Genomic DNA, 20,000 nt, shown 5'->3' on the forward strand with positions numbered 1-20,000 from the left:
ATTAACCTTGTGTTGGTATCACCATGGAAGGGACTGGTTTCTTATGACTACATTCTTACCACCATGCGTGTTGTTTGGACTCTCCCTGCAAACCTAACTTACACACTGGGAACGTTCTGTGACTCTTTATCAGCCGTCCTTGTCGGGTTTGAATCTTGGAGCCAGGACATGCTGATCCTGCAGAGAGACAAGAGACGAAGGACACAAGTGTGCTTTTAGTTACCCTCCTCACACTGCAAAAACTGAAATCTAAGTAAGATTAAATATCTCAAATAAGGGTGATATTTGCTTATTTTCTGTCTAATAAGATAATTCTTCTTACTAAGCAGATTTTATGTTAGTGTTTTACTTGTTTTAAAGGCCTACTGAAATGAAATTTTTTTATTTAAACGGGGATAGCAGATCTATTCTATGTGTCATACTTGATCATTTCGCGATATTGCCATATTTTTGCTGAAAGGATTTAGTATAGAACAACGACGATAAAGATTGCAACTTTTGGTATCTGATAAAAAAAAGGCTTGCCCCTACCGGAAGTAGCGTGACGTAGTCAGTTGAACATATACGCAAAGTTCCCTATTGTTTACAATGATGGCCGCATGAAGTGAGAGAGATTCGGACCGAGAAAGCGACAATTTCCCCATTAATTTGAGCGAGAATGAAAGATTTGTGGATGAGTAAAGTGCAAGTGAAGGACTAGTGGGGAGTTGAAGCTATTCAGATAGGGAAGATGCTGTGAGAGCCGGGGGTGACCTGATATTCAGCTGGGAATGACTACAACAGTAAATAAACACAAGACATATATATACTCTATTAGCCACAACACAACCAGGCTTATATTTAATATGCCACAAATTAATCCTGCATAAAAACACCTGCGTGTTTGTTATGCTAGCTCCTAGCTCCTATGCTAGCTCCTAGCTCCAAAGAACACGCCAATACAATTCAAACACCTGATCAACACACACAATCACTCAGCCCAAAAGACCGTTCACCTAACCCAAGGTTCATAAAGCTTATATATTTTAAAAAAGTTACGTACATATGCAAAAAAAAGTTGCGCACATACGGTCAAGCGATCAAATGTTTAGAAGCCAAAGCTGCATACTCACAGTAGCACATCTGCGTCTTTGTCATCCAAATCAAAGTAATCCTGGTAAGAGTCTGTGTTGTCCCAGTTCTCTACAGGCGTCTGTGTATCGAAGTCAAAAGTCCTCCTGGTTAGAGTCTCTGTTATCCGAGTTCTTCCATCTTGACTGCATCTTTCGGGAATGTAAACAAAGAAGCGCCGGCTGTGTACTGTTGTTGCTGACTACGTTCGAAAAATACGTCCATTTCGCACCGACAACTTTCTTCTTTGCTTGCTCAGCTTCCTTCTCCATAATGCAATGAACATGATTGCAACAGATTCACGAACACAGATGTCCAGAATACTGTGGAATTATGAAATGAAAACAGAGCTTTTTCGTATTGGCTTCAATGTGGAAGGCATACCCGTGTTCGCCGGTCTATGTCACGCGCATACGTCATCCTCAGAGGCGTTTCGAACCGGAAGTTTAGCGGCAAATTTAAAATGTCACTTTATAAGTTAACCCGGCCGTATTGGCATGTGTTATAATGTTAAGATTTCATCATTGATATATAAACTATCAGACTGCGTGGTCGGTAGTAGTGGGTTTCAGTAGGCCTTTAAGGGTTTTGGTCCTAAATGATCTCAGTAAGATATTACAGCTTGATGGAGGATTCTTCAAAAGAGTCCAATAAGATGACGGCCAAATGGACTTTGCTTTTTTATTTTCAATGAAACAATAGAAAACACGCACTCATATAGTAGTACAGTTGGCACAGTACAGTAAACTGACAGTTAATATTTAAACATTTAACATGTGACATTTCTAACAATTTTGAACAGAAATAGTTCATGCACATTCAGATAAATTCTTCAAAATTACAATTTAAAAAAATTTGGCCGGGGGCCGGGCTGTATATATGCGCACTAATTGACTGAAAGAGCACGCACTTGGCGCGATGATGTCATGTTATCCATGGAAAAATGCATTTTTAGACAATATGATTTGCCTGAGCGGCTAGGAGACCCCGAGAGTAACAAGATGTTGCCTTTCCATTAAGAAAAATTAACTAGTTTTTAGTATAAGTTTGCTGGTTTCAAGAAATGTAATGCCGAGCGCATATCATTATGTCAAGATAATGACACTAGCATTTACTTCATTTAAGAATATTTTTCAACATATTGAGCAAAAAGGTCTCTTTTTTTTCTACCAATAAAAGTGCACTTGTTATTAGTGAGAATATACTTATTTTAAGGTATTTATGGGTTAATTGAGGTTAGCTAATTTTACTTGTTTTGGAAAGTCTTGACAAGCCAAATGTTATTGTTCTATTGGCAGATAATTTTGCTTAGTTAAAATAAAATACCCCTAATTTTTGTATTTTTTTTTCTTGTTTTTGAACACTGACTTTTTGCAGTGCAAGCACATTTCTCATTCTGTCATGGCGGCACACACACACATACAAAAAAAAGCAAAGGAACCTTTTAAATCCTAGCTTTCCAAAAAAAAAACAGTTATGAAAAAGCGAGAACAATCAACTCGGTCATTACTTTTGATACAAAATGTTACTAAATTATTTAGGCAAAAAGTGGAGCGGGGTGAATAAACTACATCAATTGTACTTTTTTTTTTAAGACAAAAGGCGACACTGGTTCAAACTCTGGTGAACTAGTGTTGTCCCGATACCAATATTTTTAGTACCGGTACCGGCACCAAAATGTATTTCGATACTTTTGTGGGGACCACATAAAAAGGCATAATTGGCTTTATTTTAACAACAAATCTGAGGGTACATTAAACATATGTTTATTATTGCAAGTTTGTCCTTAAATAAAATAGTGAACATACTAGACAACTTGTCTTTTATTAGTAAGTAAACAAACAAAGGCTCCTAATTAGTCTGCTGACATATGCAGTAACATATGGTGTCATTTATACACCTATTATTTTGTCAACATTATGATGGACAAACTGTAAAAACATTTGTATTAATCCACTTGTTCATTTAATCTTAATATTTGGTTATTTTCTGTTTTAACATGTTCTATCTACACTTCTATTAAAATGTAATAATCACTATTTCTTCTCTTGTTTAATACTAAACATTAGTTTTGGATGATACCACAAGCTTAGATATCAATCCGATACCAAGTAGTTACAGGATCATACATTGGTCATATTCAAAGTCCTCATGTGTCCAGGGACATATTTCCTGAGTTTATAAACATAATAATACATTTTGTGACGATAAAAAATATCGATGTAATCATATTAGTATCGACTAGATATGCTATTTTACTTGGTATCATTACAATGGATGTCAGGTGTAGATCCACCATGTCGTTTGTTTACATTCAGGGTACTAGCTTGCTGTTAGCGGTGAGCTATTGTATCCTCCTACGGTGTGTAGTGAAGCATGTTTAGCTATTACTTGCCCTGCAGTGATAATGATACTTGTAAGAAACTGACTTTATTTGTGGCCATGGAGGCGAGGATTAGTGATTTAGAAGTAGCTAAAAGAGTGCAGACTGCGAATGGACGTTAGCCATGTCTTAAAGCACCTCTTCCTGTTTCAGTGTTATAACTTCACCTTTATCTTTACTTTTTAGACCAAAATGTGTCCGTTCTCCCTTTTCTGTCTTTTCTGTGATTGTGCGCTGCCAAACATGCTCCTCTGCATGTAAAACCAGTACCGGGAACCGGTACTTTTCAAACAGAGTATAGTACTGTTTTTGATTCATTAGTCCCGCGATACTATACTAGTACCAGTATACCGTACAACCCTATGGTGAACACAGAAAAACTCCATAACTTCATCAACGTTGAAGGAATCTATTACATTTTTGGTCCATGTTTTTGTACAAACACACTAAAATGTAGCGTAAATGGAATAAAACTCTGATTTGTGTCTGCACAGAATGTTTTGGATAATCAACCACACCCAATCTTAAAAGGTTTGTAAAAATAGGCGGAGGATTTAGTTGGATATTGTACAAAAAACTAATCATGGCCCTCCAAAACATCCACTTCACCAACATGAAAACGATTGGAATACTCTGTCATACTTTACGTAGCGACTTAAAAAAAAAATATATGTATATATATATATTTGATTGCATTACATTTGAAACATAATTCTACGGAAATCTATGAAGGAAAAATCTAGGAAACCACAACGCTGCAGAACTTCATCAAGGTTCGAGAAACCATTTTTGTCCCATGTTGTGATGTCAAGTACTTTTACAAACAAACGGAATAGCAACGTTATCCAAATAAAACTGGCCTGTGTTCTACACACAAAATATATTAGAGATGTCAAGTCAACTAAATGCCATGCTCATAGGGTTTGAAATAGTTTTGAAAAAGACTATTCTCACGAGAACCATATTGCCTATGACTGAGTTTTCTGGATTTGCATTTTATGTTTAATAGGGAAAAAAAACAAAGGCTGTTCAAGTAATGCCAAAATTAAGCCTGTTTTTACTAGATTGTCGCTGAATATAGAAACAAACTGCATAACCATGAAAATTGAAGCCATTTTTAGATCTTGAGTACTGTTACAAACACGCAAAATATGAACGCCAACCAAATAAAACTGCGACCTGTGTTCTGCGCACACACAAACACCGGACAAAGCGTTTTTAAACCCAACACATGTATATGTTAGGTACAATTATATTTCAATCAATCAATCAATCAATGTTTACTTATTTAGCCCTAAATCACAAGTGTCTCAAAGGGCTGCACAAGCCACAACGACATCCTCGGTTCAGATCCCACATCAGGGCTCGGAAAAACTCAACCCAATGGGACAATGAGAAACCTTGGAGAGGACTGCAGATGTGGGACCCCCCCCCCTAGGGCGACCGATGCAATGGACGTCGAGTGGATCTAGCATAATATTGTGAGAGTCCAGTCCATAGTGGATCTAGCATAATATTGTGGGAGTCCAGTCCATAGTGGATCTAGCATAATATTGTGAGAGTCCAGTCCTTAGTGGATCTAACATAATAGTGTGAGAGTCCAGTCCATAGTGGATCTAGCATAATATTGTGAGAGTCCAGTCCATAGTGGATCTAGCATAATATTGTGAGAGTCCAGTCCATAGTGGATCTAGCATAATATTGTGAGAGTCCAGTCCATAGTGGATCTAACATAATAGTGTGAGAGTCCAGTCCATAGTGGATCTAGCATAATATTGTGAGAGTCCAGTCCATAGTGGATCTAGCATAATATTGTGAGAGTCCAGTCCATAGTGGATCTAGCATAATATTGTGAGAGTCCAGTCCTTAGTGGATCTAACATAATAGTGTGAGAGTCCAGTCCATAGTGGATCTAACATAATAGTGTGAAAGTCCAGTCCATAGTGAATCTAACATAATAGTGTGAGAATCCAGTCCATAGTGGATCTAACATAATAGTGTGAGAGTCCAGTCCATAGTGGATCTAACATAATAGTGTGAAAGTCCAGTCCATAGTGGATCTAACATAATAGTGTGAAAGTCCAGTCCATAGTGGATCTAACATAATAGTGTGAGAATCCAGTCCATAGTGGATCTAACATAATAGTGTGAGAGTCCAGTCCATAGTGGATCTAACATAATAGTGTGAGAGTCCAGGCCATAGTGGATCTAGCATAATAGTGAGAGTCCAGTCCATAGTGGATCTAACATAGTAGTGTGAGAGTCCAGTCCATAGTGGATCTAGCATAATAGTTTGGGAGTCCAGTCCATAGTGGATCTAACATAATAGTGTGAGAGTCCAGTCCATAGTGGATCTAACATAATAGTGTGAGAGTCCAGTCCATAGTGGATCTAGCATAATAGTGTGAAAGTCCAGTCCATAGTGGATCTAACATAATAGTGTGAAAGTCCAGTCCATAGTGGATCTAACATAATAGTGTGAGAATCCAGTCCATAGTGGATCTAACATAATAGTGTGAGAGTCCAGTCCATAGTGGATCTAACATAATAGTGTGAGAGTCCAGGCCATAGTGGATCTAGCATAATAGTGAGAGTCCAGTCCATAGTGGATCTAACATAGTAGTGTGAGAGTCCAGTCCATAGTGGATCTAGCATAATAGTTTGGGAGTCCAGTCCATAGTGGATCTAACATAATAGTGTGAGAGTCCAGTCCATAGTGGATCTAGCATAATAGTGTGAGAGTCCAGTCCATAGTGGATCTAACATAATAGTGTGAAAGTCCAGTCCATAGTGGATCTAACATAATAGTGTGAGAGTCCAGTCCATAGTGGATCTAACATAATAGTGTGAGAGTCCAGTCCACAGTGGATCTAATATAATAGTGTGAGAGTCCAGTCCGTAGTGGATCTAACATAATAGTGAGAGTCCAGTCCATAATGGATCTAAAATAACAGTTTGAGAGTCCAGTCCGTAGTGGATCTAACATAATAGTGAGAGTCCAGTCCATAGTGGATCTAACATAATAGTGAGAGTCCAGTCCATAATGGATCTAAAATAATAGTTTGAGAGTCCAGTCCGTAGTGGATCTAACATAATAGTGAGAGTCCAGTCCATAGTGGATCTAACATAATAGTGAGAGTCCAGTCCATAGTGGATCTAACATAATAGTGAGAGTCCAGTCCATAGTGGATCTAACATAATAGTGAGAGTCCAGTCCATAGTGGATCTAACATAATAGTGAGAGTCCAGTCCATAGTGAATCTAGCATAATAGTGTGAGAGTCCAGTCCGTAGTGGATCTAACATAATAGTGAGAGTCCAGTCCATAGTGGATCTAACATAATAGTGAGAGTCCAGTCCATAGTGGATCTAACATAATAGTGAGAGTCCAGTCCATAGTGGATCTAACATAATAGTGTGAGAGTCCAGTCCATAGTGGATCTAACATAATAGTGTGAGAGTCTAGTCACTAGACACTCACACTATTATGTTAGATCCACTATGGACTAGACTCTAGTCCATAGTGGATCTAACATAATAGTGAGAATCCAGTCCATAGTGGGGCCAGCAAGAGGCCAGCAGGAGACCATCCCGAGCGGAGACAGGTCAGCAGCGCAGAGATTTGAACGATCATAATTTTTCACAATTTCATAGGAAATGTACAACAAGAGAATGAAAAATTAGTGTTGTACAAAATATTTTCCCTTTCGAAGATGGGATTTTAAAAAAAAATGCAACATTCTACCATATTTCCATAAGATTAATTAATTTAAAACACTTTTTTTAAATCGCATAACCCCCACCTGAACTAGCTTAATTTATACCAATGTATTGGTTCTAACTCGGGGTGTCCCGATCCGATATCAGCAAATAAAACAAGTGACAGATATCGACTTGCATCTGGAATTTCCGACAAAAGCAGTTCAAAAGTCCCCTAATAAGCACACGAGTTTGATCTTTTCTTGTGTTTTCATTTACAAAAGGTAAACATGGTCGGCTATAGGCTACTTAGGAGCTAGCGGTTACACAACAGCTAAGCGCACAATAGCAAACAAGTTAGACATATGTAATAGGCTTCCTTGATTGGACAATACTGCAGTCTACTGTAAAATATGACATTTGTCGATACAAACAAGTATTAAATCATTATAGATACAAAGTCTCCAAGGTTTTGGTATTAGTATCCAGTAACAAATGTGTCCAGATCATTTACCTTGCTGCGTCTTACGCTTAACTTTGGCTTACCTGGTGAGGCAGGTTCCTCTCTGGGTACTTCAAAGACATCCCCCTTTTAGGAAACAAAAAAAAATCTATTAGCGTTAATTAACTAGTGTTCGTAATAACGGTGTTATATAATAAATACTCGTTATTTTACTAGTAACGAGTAATATAATAAATACATTTTAGGCTGTTAGCGATTGATAGCTTGATGTAACGTGGCACGCCACTTTTGATGTGGTTTGATGTCGACAACAAGACGGCGTCACAAGTGCAGCAAGTTCAATGCAGGAAATATCTTTTTACTGGTGAAAGCAACAAGCAGTATCGCACTAAAATTAACTTGATACCAAACAAGAAGAGGCATCATCACACTGCAAAAAGTCAGTGTTCAAAAACAAGAAAAAAAACGTACAAAAATTAGAGGTACTTTATTTGAACTAAGCAAAATTATCTGCCAATAGAACAAGAAAATTTGACTTGTCAAGACTTTCCAAAACAAGTAAAATTAGCTAACCTCAATGAACCCCAAAATACCTTAAAATAAGTAAATTCTCACTAATAACAAGTGCACTTTTCTTGATAGAAAAAAACAATATGAGACCTTTTTTCTCAATATGTTGAAAAATATTCTTAAATTAAGTAACTGTTAGTGTACCATTATCTTGACATAATGATATGCGCTCGGCATTACATTTCTTGCATTTTCCTATCGATAACATGACATCATCGCGCCAAGTGCGTGCACTTCCAGTCAATTAGTGCGCAAGAAATATATATATATACATTATATATATATATATATATATATATATATATATATATATATATATATATATATATATATATATATATATATACACACAGGTATATCTCAAAGTGCTACAGTGTATTAAAAAAAAAAAATAAATAAAAAAAATAAAATAAAAATAAAAACATAATAAAAAATAAATACAAATAAAAACTAGAACAGCTAGAACTAGTATGCATATATCTAAAAAAAAAAAAAAGGCTTTATTTAAAAAAAGAAGGGTTTTTAAGCCTTTTTTAAAAGCATCCACCGTCTCTGGTGCCCTCAGGTGGTCAGGGAGACAATCCACAGGCTGGGAGCCTATTAACTGTCAGTTTGCTGTACTGTGCCAACTGTACTTGTCACGTGGGGGGGTCGCAGCTGGCCGCGGGGTTGTACTTCCCATGCAAAGACGGCTCCGGACGACAGCGTAAACATAAATCACTCAAACTTTTACAAATGCAAACAATAAACAAAAAAAAGGCAAGCGTGCCTAAAACACAAAAGAAGCTGCTATTAGCAGAAGCAATGACATGAACTATGACTTACTTAGTCAGCAAGAGCCATGAACAGGTGTGACATAAAGACAATGAACGCAGAACGAGTGAACAGAAAGAAAGACTTAAATAACAGACATGATTAACAACAGGTGCGTGACTCAAAACGTGAAACAGGTGCGTGACATGACAGGTGAAAACTAATGGGTGACCATGGAAACCAAACCAAACAAGGAAGTGCAACCAGGAACTAAAAAGAGTCCAAAAAACAAACACATGGCCAAAACAAAAACATGAACAGACATGACAGTACTACTATATGAGTACGTGTTTTCTATTGTTTCATTGAAAATAAAACTGCAAAGTCCATTTGGCTGTTATCTGTTTTAATTATGAGACACAATTGTGTCAAAGTTATGATTTTTTATTTAATGCTTGAAATAAGAAATTATTACTTTGAAAAAGTAGTTTTATACTTGTGAGTGTTGATGACACAGCTTTGCAACAGTTGATATTCTCGTTTCAAGCATGTTTTACTCAATATAGGTCATCAAATCTCAGCAACAAGCGGTAATATCTTACTGAGATCATTTAGGACCAAAACACTTAAAACAAGTAAAACACTCTAACATAAAATCTGCTTAGTGAGAAGAATTATCTTATCAGACAGAAAATAAGCAAATATCACCCTTATTTGAGATATTCAATCTTGCTTAGATTTCAGTTTTTGCAGTGCACACTGTGACACACCAGACAACAACATACATACACAATGGGAATACTGAACAACAAATCAGTGATTGAAGTTACAAACTTGCCATCCAAACAATACCCCGTTTGTTGACAAGAAGATATGACCCCCATGGAAGTACAAAACTCAAAACGAGTGAAGTTGGCACATTGTGTAAATGATAAATAAAAACAGAATACAATGATTTGCAAATCCTTTTCAACTTATATTCAATTGAATAGACTGCAAAGACAAGATACTTAATGTTCAAACTGGGAAACTACATTTTTTTGGGCAAATAATCATGAAGTTAGAATTTAATGGCAGCAACACATTGCAAAAAAGTTGTCACAGGGGCATTTTTTACCACTGTGTTACATGGCCTTTCCTTTTAACAACACTCAGTAAACGTTTGGGAACTGAGGAGACACATTTTTGAAGCTTTTCAGGTGGAATTCTTTCCCATTCTTGCTTGATGTACAGCTTAAGTTGTTCAACGGTCTCCGTTGTGCTATTTTACGCTTTATAATACGCCACACATTTTCAATGGGAGACAGGTCTAGACTACAGGCAGGCCAGTCTAGTACCCGCACTCTTTTATTACGAAGCCACGCTGTTGTAACACGTGGCTTGGCATTGTCTTGCTGAAATAAGCAGGGGCGTCCATGATAACGTCTTTAAACAAGATTGTTTCCATAATGTGAATACTGAACAACAAAGCAATGACTTAAGTGAAAAAAAATTGCCTTCCAAACAATACCCCGTTTGTTGACAAGAAGATATGACCGCCATGGAAGTACATTCAAGGTAGCACAACCTGCTGAAAAGACTCAAAAGAGCTGGCGTCAAAGCCACTGCTAACTGCTAAAGCTAATTACTTTCCCTAGTATTTATTTACATTTATTAAAGAGTAATCCCGTTAGTAATGCAATTACTTTTTTGGTCAAGTAACGAGTAACTATAATTACTTTTAAACGTTCAGAACACTGTAAATAACATCAGGAGTTTTGTGATGAGCTGTTAACAGTTTGTAAATGAAGTGGTTTCGCACTCAATTATGTGATTTGCTGCGCTGCCGTGAAACTGTCAAAGGAGGAATGTCGCTCATCCCGGAGCTTCTCGCTCCATTATGTGCAGCTGCATTTCTTTCCAGAAGCAGAAGAGAGAGAGAGAGAGAGAGAGAGAGAGAGAGAGGGGGGAAAAATAACTTCTAAAAGCTGTTTTCCTTGGCTTGACTCATTTATGCAAATTGGATGATTCCATTTTAATCCTTGCATAATCTCCCCCCTTCACTCCTCCTCCTCCTCTGGATTACAGTGGATTGAACTGTGCTAATCATGTGAAATTAATTGCCGCGACAACGTGGGAAGGCAAAAGTGTCACAAGAGTGTTTCATTCTCCGCAATAACTAGAGATGTCCCATAATATTATTATTAAAATGTAATATCGGAAATTATCGGTATCGGTTTCAAAAAGTAAAATGTATGATTTTTTAAAATGCCGCTGTACGGAGTGGTACACGGACGTAGGGAGAAGTACAGAGCAGTTGCGTCTCCCAGTCATACTTGCCAACCCTCCCGATTTTCCCGGGAGACTCCCGAATTTCAGTGCCCCTCCCCAAAATCTCCCGGGGCAACCATTCTCCCGAATTTCTCCCGATTTCCACCCAGACAACAATATTGGGGGCGTGCCTTAAAGGCACTGCCTTTGCGTGCCAGCCCAGTCACATAATATCTACGGCTCTTCACACACACAAGTAAATGCAAGGCATACTTGGTCAACAGCCATACAGGTCACACTGAGGGTGGCCGTATAAACAAATACCGTATTTTTCGCACTATAAGTTGCAGTTTTTTTCATAGTTTGGCGTGGGGTGCGATTTATACTCAGGAGCGACTTATGTGTGAAATTATTAACACATTACCGCAAAATATCAAATACTATTATTTAGCTCATTCACATAAGAGACTAGACGTATAAGATTTCATGGGATTTAGCGATTAGGAGTGACAGATTGTTTGGTAAACGTATAGCATGTTCTATATGTTATAGTTATTTGAATGACTCTTACCATAATATGTTACATTAACATACCAGGCACGTTCTCAGTTGGTTATTTATGCCTCATATAACGTACACTTATTCAGCCTGTTGTTTACTATTCTTTATTTATTTTAAATTGCCTTTCAAATGTCTATTCTTGGTGTTGGCTTTTATCAAATACATTTCCCCAAAAAATGCGACTTATACTCCAATGCGACTTATATATGTTTTTTTCCTTCTTTATTATGCATTTTCGGCCGGTGCGACTTATACTCCGGAGCGACTTATACTCCGAAAAATACGGTATGCGCCACACCTTGAACCCACACCAAACAAGAATGACAAACACATTTCGGGAGAACATCCGCACTGTAACATTGATTGATTTATTGAAACTTTTATTAGTAGATTGCACAGTACAGTACATATTCTGTACAATTGACCACTAAATGGTAACACCCGAATACGTTTTTCAACTTGTTTAAATCGGGGTCCAAGTAAATCAATTCATGGTACAAATATATACTATCAGCATAATACAGTCATCACATAAGTTAATCATCAGAGTCTATACATTGAATTATTTACATCATTTACAATTTGGGGGGTGGGATGTGGAGGGTTGATATCAGCACTTCAGTCATCAACAATTGCATCATCAGAGAAATGGACATTGAAACAGTGTAGGTCTGACTTGGTAGGATATGTACAGCGAGCAGTGAACATAGTGAGTTCAGAAAGCATAAGAACAATTACCGTTATTTCCGGACTATAAGCCGCTACTTTTTCCCCTCGTTCTGGTCCCTGCGGCTTATACAAGGGTGCGGCTTATTTACGGCCTGTTCTTCTCCGACACCGACAAAGAGGATTTCGGTGGTTTTAGTACGCAGGAGGAAGACGATGACACAATGATTAAAGACTGACTTTTCATATACCGGTAGGCTGGTTATTTTGATAACGTACAGGCGAGCACTTTGTATTACTTTGCACCGTTGTATTGTTTGTACTCTGCTCGAATGCTGTTCGCCATGTCAAAGATGTGAAAGTTTGATTGAATGATTGAAAGATTTATTGTTAATAAATGGGACGCTTTGCGTTCCCAAACAGTCATCTCTGTCCCGACAATCCCCTCCGTGGTAGCAGGAACCCCTATATACTACGGTAATTACACATCAAAACCCTGCGGCTTATAGTCGGGTGCGGCTTATATATGGAGCAATCTGTATTTTCCCCTAAATTTAGCTGGTGCGGCTTATAGTCAGGTGCGGCTTATAGTCCGGAAATTACGGTATATACATTTGATTATTTACACTACGGTTCAAAAGTTTGGGGTCACCCAAACAATTTTGTGGAATAGCCTTCATTTCTAAGAACAAGAATAGACTGTCGAGTTTCAGATGAAAGTTCTCTTTTTCTGGCCATTTTGAGCGTTTAATTGACCCCACAAATGTGATGCTCCAGAAACTCAATCTGCTCAAAGGAAGGTCAGTTTTGTAGCTTCTGTAACGAGCTAAAATGTTTTCAGATGTGTGAACATGATTGCACAAGGGTTTTCTAATCATCAATTAGCCTTCTGAGCCAATGAGCAAACACATTGTACCATTAGAACACTGGAGTGATAGTTGCTGGAAATGGGCCTCTATACACCTATGTAGATATTGCACCAAAAACCAGACATTTGCAGCTAGAATAGTCATTTACCACATTAGCAATGTATAGAGTGTATTTCTTTAAAGTTAAGACTAGTTTAAAGTTATCTTCATTGAAAAGTACAGTGCTTTTCCTTCAAAAATAAGGACATTTCAATGTGACCCCAAACTTTTGAACGGTAGTGTACAATCCGGGGAGGTGGGATGTGGAGGGGGGAGGGTGTTAGTTTAGGGTTGAAGTTGCCTGGAGGTGTTCTTTTAGTGCGGTTTTGAAGGAGTATAGACACAACATAAACACAACAGCACACATACCCAGAACCCCTTGCAGCACTAACTCTTCCGGGACGCTACGATATACATCCCCCCGCTACCTCAACCCCGCCCACCTCAACCTCCTCATGCTCTCTCAAGGAGAGCATGTCCCAAATTCCAAGCTGCTGTTTTGAGGCATATTTAAAAAAAAAAAGCACTTTGTGACTTCAATAATAAATATGGCAGTGCCATGTTGGCATTTTTTTTTCCATAACTTGAGTTGTTTTATTTTGGAACACCTTGTTACATTGTTTAATGCATCCAGCCGGGCATCACAACAAAATTAGGCATGATAATGTGTTAATTCCACGACTGTATAAATCGGTATCGGTTGATATCGGAATCAGTAATTAAGAGTTGGACAATATCGGATATCGGCAAAAAAGCCATTATCGGACATCTCTAGTAATAACCGCAGCGTACATCTTAAGTAGTCCCAAATGTGACAACACACATCTATGATAGTAATAATAGAGTATATTCCTACCTGTCGAGTCCAGTCAGTCTTGTATCTGCCCTCATCTTTGTCTGCAAGGCACAAGCCTGCTGCGCTGTGCCAGCTCTCCTCAAGGACTGACATACGAAGCGAGGGAGGAGCACTTTACTTTTTTTCTCCCCCCCCCCCACCCCTCTGATAAAGTTCAGCCAGGGGAGCGTAGCCCGTATGGCTGCGATTTCCTTCCTCCGTGCCTCTTCTACAGCCCCCGAGGAGGGGCCGACTCCTCAACACAAACCCTTTGAGGGGAAAAAAAAAAAAAACCACACAAAAAAGCGAGGTGGCGGAGGGAGTTATCTTCTTTTTTCAGCGTGCATGTGAACGCACCTTTGATGTTTGTGCGTCAGCCGAGGCCGCCCTGTCTTTAAAATGCCTCGCTAATTACAATGTGTGCCTTGCATGTGTCTGCAGTGTCAAGCTGGGGGGGGAACAAAAAAAAAACCCTTAGAGTTAAGGTCCTGCTTTTCCTTTTCCGTGAGTGTCCTGTTATGCAACAAAGTGAGGTCATCATTAGCAGGACAATGCCATATTATGTCCATCATCTGGACTGGAAAATATGCCAGTCTTGTGCCAGTTTGGCTTCAGCGAAAAATAGATGACACCCTAATTGCTTGTTGTCTGCCATCTCTGAAATAGTGCTTTCATCCTATAGCTGCTTTGTCTCCGCCCCCCCTCCCTCCCACTCTCCCGCTCGCGTTGTTGAAGTTCTTCACGGTTCCTTATTGGTACCAGATGACGGTCTCGCCGCCATACGTCCATGTTTGGGCCTATCCAGTTGACAGGAGGCCCCCCTCGCTCAGTAATTGGTTTGTTTACAGGTTGTATAGCCCAGCCAGCATTCCATGGGCGTGAGCCTTCCATTTTGGGTTGTTGAGCGGAGATGTTTGGAGTGGAATCGCTCGGCCGTGAAATGCGGCGAGGAAGCGGCGTCCGCTTGTTTTGGATCCAAATATCGTACGCGGAAAAGACTGCGAATGATTTCGATGATTTGATATTGATCAGGAAAGAAGTCCACGGTGGATAAAAGATAACCTCTACTTTTTCCAGAGCTGGGAAAAAAAATACATAAATATTTGAAATTCACATTTCCAATATCAGAGATAAATAGAGTAGAGTAGTGAAATGATCTGTCCATGCAGCTTGGTCATTTTACTTGGTACAATTGACACAATGGGAATATTGAATGGTTGAAGTTACAAACTTGCCATCCAAACAATACCCTGTTTGTTGACAAGAAGATATGACCGCCATGGACGTACATGCAATCTCTTTATGAAGCAGAGGTAACACGATCCGGTGAAAAGATTCAAAAGAGCTGGCTACTTTCCGTTGTTATATCGGTTAGTAATTCCGTTAGTAATATCAGAGATAAATAGAGTAGATTTCAGGAAAAAAATATTAAAAACTAGTGAAATTATCTGTCCTTGCAGTTTGTTCATTTTAATTTAATTTTAGGATTTGTGTATCTAGAAATTAGCACGACTTTTAAGATAGAAATAAGTATTTTTTTCTGCAAACAAGCATTATCATCAATAATTGTTAAATTAACCATCTTTGAGATGTTGCATAATCTTTAAACAAGATTGTTTTCTATGTGGTGACAACCAAAATATCCTACTTGAATAGTTATTTTAACATTTTTAAACTAAAATGGCCAGAATATAATGCTAAAAATTAAGATTATGATCTAAAGTCAATGACTGAAAATAAGTAAAAAGCTCTTAAAACGAGGGACATTACTAGAAATAACATGTTTAATCTTGGCAAAGAATTGGCAGTGTAGTAAAATATAAACAACAACCGCTCATTCTAACATTTCTTGGCTGCTGTGAGTAAGTGACAGGAAGAAAAGCTATGACTTGCTTGTAGAGGAGTCTAAAAAGGAAGTTTTTTGTACGTGGAAAAGACTGCGAATGATGTCGATGATTTGATATTGATCAGGAAAGAAGTCCACGGTGGATAAAAGATAACCTCTACTTTTTCCAGAGCTGGGAAAAAAAATACATAAATATTTGAAATTCACATTTCCAATATCAGAGATAAATAGAGTAGAGTAGTGAAATGATCTGTCCATGCAGCTTGGTCATTTTACTTGGTACAATTGACACAATGGGAATATTGAATGGTTGAAGTTACAAACTTGCCATCCAAACAATACCCCGTTTGTTGACAAGAAGATATGACGTACATGCAATCTCTTTATAAAGCAGAGGTAACACGATCCGGTGAAAAGATTCAAAAGAGCTGGCTACTTTCCGTTGTTATATCGGTTAGTAATTCCGTTAGTAATATCAGAGATAAATAGAGTAGATTTCAGGGAAAAAATATTAAAAACTAGTGAAATTATCTGTCCTTGCAGTTTGTTCATTTTAATTTAATTTTAGGATTTGTGTATCTAGAAATTAGCATGACTTTTAAGATAGAAATAAGTATTTTTTTCTGCAAACAAGCATTATCATCAATAATTGTTAAATTAACCATCTTTGAGATGTTGCATAATCTTTAAACAAGATTGTTTTCTATGTGGTGACAACCAAAATATCCTACTTGAATAGTTATTTTAACATTTTTAAACTAAAATGGCCAGAATATAATGCTAAAAATTAAGATTATGATCTAAAGCAGGGGTGTCAAACTCATTTTAGATCGGGGGCCACATGGAGAAAAATCTACTCCCAGGTGGGCCGGACAGGTAAAATCACGGCACGATAACTTAAAAATAAAGACAAGTTCAGATTGTTTTCTTTGTTTAAAAATAGAACAAGAAAATTCAGAAAATGTACAAATCATAATGTTGTTGTTTTTTTTTTTACACTTACATGTTGCGGTTAATAGTATTCTATCTTTATTTGTCGTTATTTATATTTTCTGAATACATTATGTGATAATGTTCATCAGTCAACTCATTGGTGTTAATTTTCAATCTATTACGATAAAAAAATTATATCAAAATCAAATTACAGGATGTCATTCATGCAAGTTTGCTCATTTTCCTTAACTGGTGCACTAACATCATGTGGTTTATTTTATTTTATTACATATGTAGCATAATCTACAAAGATGCAAATAATTGCTATTGTGACATCTAGTGGACACATTTAGAACAGCAGTTTCTTTCATTCAAAAATGTTGGTTCATTTTTATACTTAGCAAACTCATCCCGCGGGCCGGATAAAACCTGTCCGCGGGCCTGATCCGGCCCACGGGCCGTACGTTTGACACCCCTGATCTAAAGTCAATGACTGAAAATAACTAAAAAGCTCTTAAAACGAGGGACATTACTAGAAATAACATGTTTAATCTTGGCAAAGAATTGGCAGTGTAGTAAAATATAAACAACAACCGCTCATTCTAACATTTCTTGGCTGCTGTGAGTAAGTGACAGGAAGAAAAGCTATGACTTGCTTGTAGAGGAGTCTAAAAATGAAGTTTATTGTACGTGGAAAAGACTGCGAATGATGTCGATGATTTGATATTGATCAGAAAATAAGTCCACGGTGGATAAAAGATGACCTCTACTTTTTCCAGAGCTGGGGAAAAAAAAACATAAATATTTGAAATTCACGTTTCCAAAATCAGAGATAAATAGAGTAGATTTCAGGAAACAACTAGTGCAGGGGTCGGCAACCCGCGGCTCCGGAGCCGCATGCGGCTCTTTGACCACTCTGATGCGGCTCAGCTACATACTTGCCGACCCCCACTTGCCAGTGCGTGTGTCGGAGACCCCTGGTTAACATAGCACAAAGCGTTTAAGCTTTGTATTTGGTGTTTTTAATTTTAATTTTTTTTGTGGCTCCCATTATTTTCTTTAATTTGTGAAACTTGCCAAAATGGCTCTTTGAGTGGTAAAGGTTGCCGACCCCTGAACTAGTGTAATGATCTGTCCATGCAGCTTGGTCATTTTACTTGGTACAATTGATCCAATGGGAATATTGAATGGTTGAAGTTACAAACTTGCCATCCAAACAATACCCCGTTTGTTGACAAGAAGATATGACCGCCATGCAATCTCTTTATGAAGCAGAGGTAACACGATCCGGTGAAAAGATTCAAAAGAGCTGGCTACTTTCCGTTGTAATAGAGCTTAGTAATTCCGTTAGTAATATCAGAGATAAATAGAGTAGATTTCAGGAAAAAAAATATTAAAAACTAGTGAAATTATTTGTCCATGCAGTTTGTTAATTTTACATGATAAAATGTCCTGAATTAAGATTTGTGTATCTAGAACTGAGCATGACTTTTAAGATAGAAATACGTATTTTTTTCTGCAAACAAGCATTATCATCAATAATTGTTAAACGAAGCATCTTTGACATGTTGCAGAATCTTTAAACAAGATTGTTTTCTATGTGGTGACAACCAAAATATCCTATTTGAATAGTTATTTTAACATTTTTAAACTAAAATGGCCAGAATATAATGCTACAAATTAAGATTATGATGTAAAGTCTATGACTGAAAAAGAGTAAAAAGCTCTTAAAACGAGGGACATTTCTAGGCAATTGGCAAACAATTTGCAGTGTAGTAAAATACAAAAAACAACCGCTCATTTTACCCTTTTTTGGTTGCTATCAGTAAGTGACAGGAAGAAAAGCTCTGACTTGCTTGGTGAGGAGTCTAAAATGAAGTCTACATTTTTTTTCTAATACCTCGATTTACGAAACTAACTTTTGAACAGGGTTAATTAATAGAAATGTTTGTATAATAAAGCAAATTCTCCATAAGAAACAAATGTAAACAGGAATAATTGGTTCCAAGCTAACTAAACTCCACCTCTCAGTAAAAGTTTGTACAATGTAAACAACATATAAAGTGCTACTGTTTATCAAACATAACAATCGGGTGATGAATCCATTTTGTATTCAATAACAAAGTGTAAACAACAGCTAGCTGAACTGTCCTTCTATACAGCCACCCTGCCGACACGCACACACTATCACTAGTCCTGTGGTGCACTCAGTTTGAAATCACAATTTTTATATACATATATGTATATATATATATATGTATATATATATATATATATATATATATATATATATATATATATACATATATATATATATATATATACTTTACTTTACTTTGCATGCAGCAGAAGGGAGGGGGAGAAGGCAGTGTCGACAACGCTGTGGATACTTCCTGAATGTTTCAAATCACACACCGCTTACCCATTGCTTTCTTTGGACTCATATTGAGCTAGCAAAACTAGAAAAGTGTTGTAGAAAGGCTAAAAAACAAGAAAAACAACACAGAATCAATCAGCCCACCCACCAGGGCTGTGCTGCCGGGCACAAAATGGCTGCACTGCGAGGCACACAGTGGGTAGATTCGTACACCAAAGGCATATTTTTATTCGGTCTCTGGTTCGGAAATTAAAAAAGTTTGTACAAGAGTGGTTTGTGAAGTGAATTGAATTATATTTATGTTTGTAAGTCAAGGTTCTACTGTAACTTGAGGTGCCACCTAGTGGTGTTTTATAGGTGTTACATGGAATTACGTAATATTTTTGTGTGATGACGCTGTCCAATGTTGCACTCCCGTTCTGGTTTCTATGGTTACAGTTGCACACCACTGGTATGGCACAAGCAAACAGATCTAAACAAACTTGTCGGGTTGAAGTTACGATTGCTCGCTGAACTGAAGTCTCTCAAGATTCGATGACATCTCGTGTGACTTTACCCAAGTTTTTGCGAGCTTCGTCATAAAAAGGCAAAACGTAGCTAGTGGAGTTCATCACCGGGCTGAACGGGAATTGCTGAGGTCTCGCGTG

General features: G+C 37.7%; 1 protein-coding gene across 1 annotated transcript in view; it reads left to right on the forward strand.

The window, feature by feature from the left end:
• The window catches only part of LOC133641709 (A disintegrin and metalloproteinase with thrombospondin motifs 20), a 409,743-nt gene that overhangs the window by 339,440 nt on the left and 50,303 nt on the right, over positions 1-20,000 (forward strand). The window lies entirely within an intron of this gene.

The sequence above is a fragment of the Entelurus aequoreus genome, linkage group LG24 (assembly GCF_033978785.1).
Source record: "Entelurus aequoreus isolate RoL-2023_Sb linkage group LG24, RoL_Eaeq_v1.1, whole genome shotgun sequence".
Classification (NCBI taxonomy): domain Eukaryota; kingdom Metazoa; phylum Chordata; class Actinopteri; order Syngnathiformes; family Syngnathidae; genus Entelurus; species Entelurus aequoreus.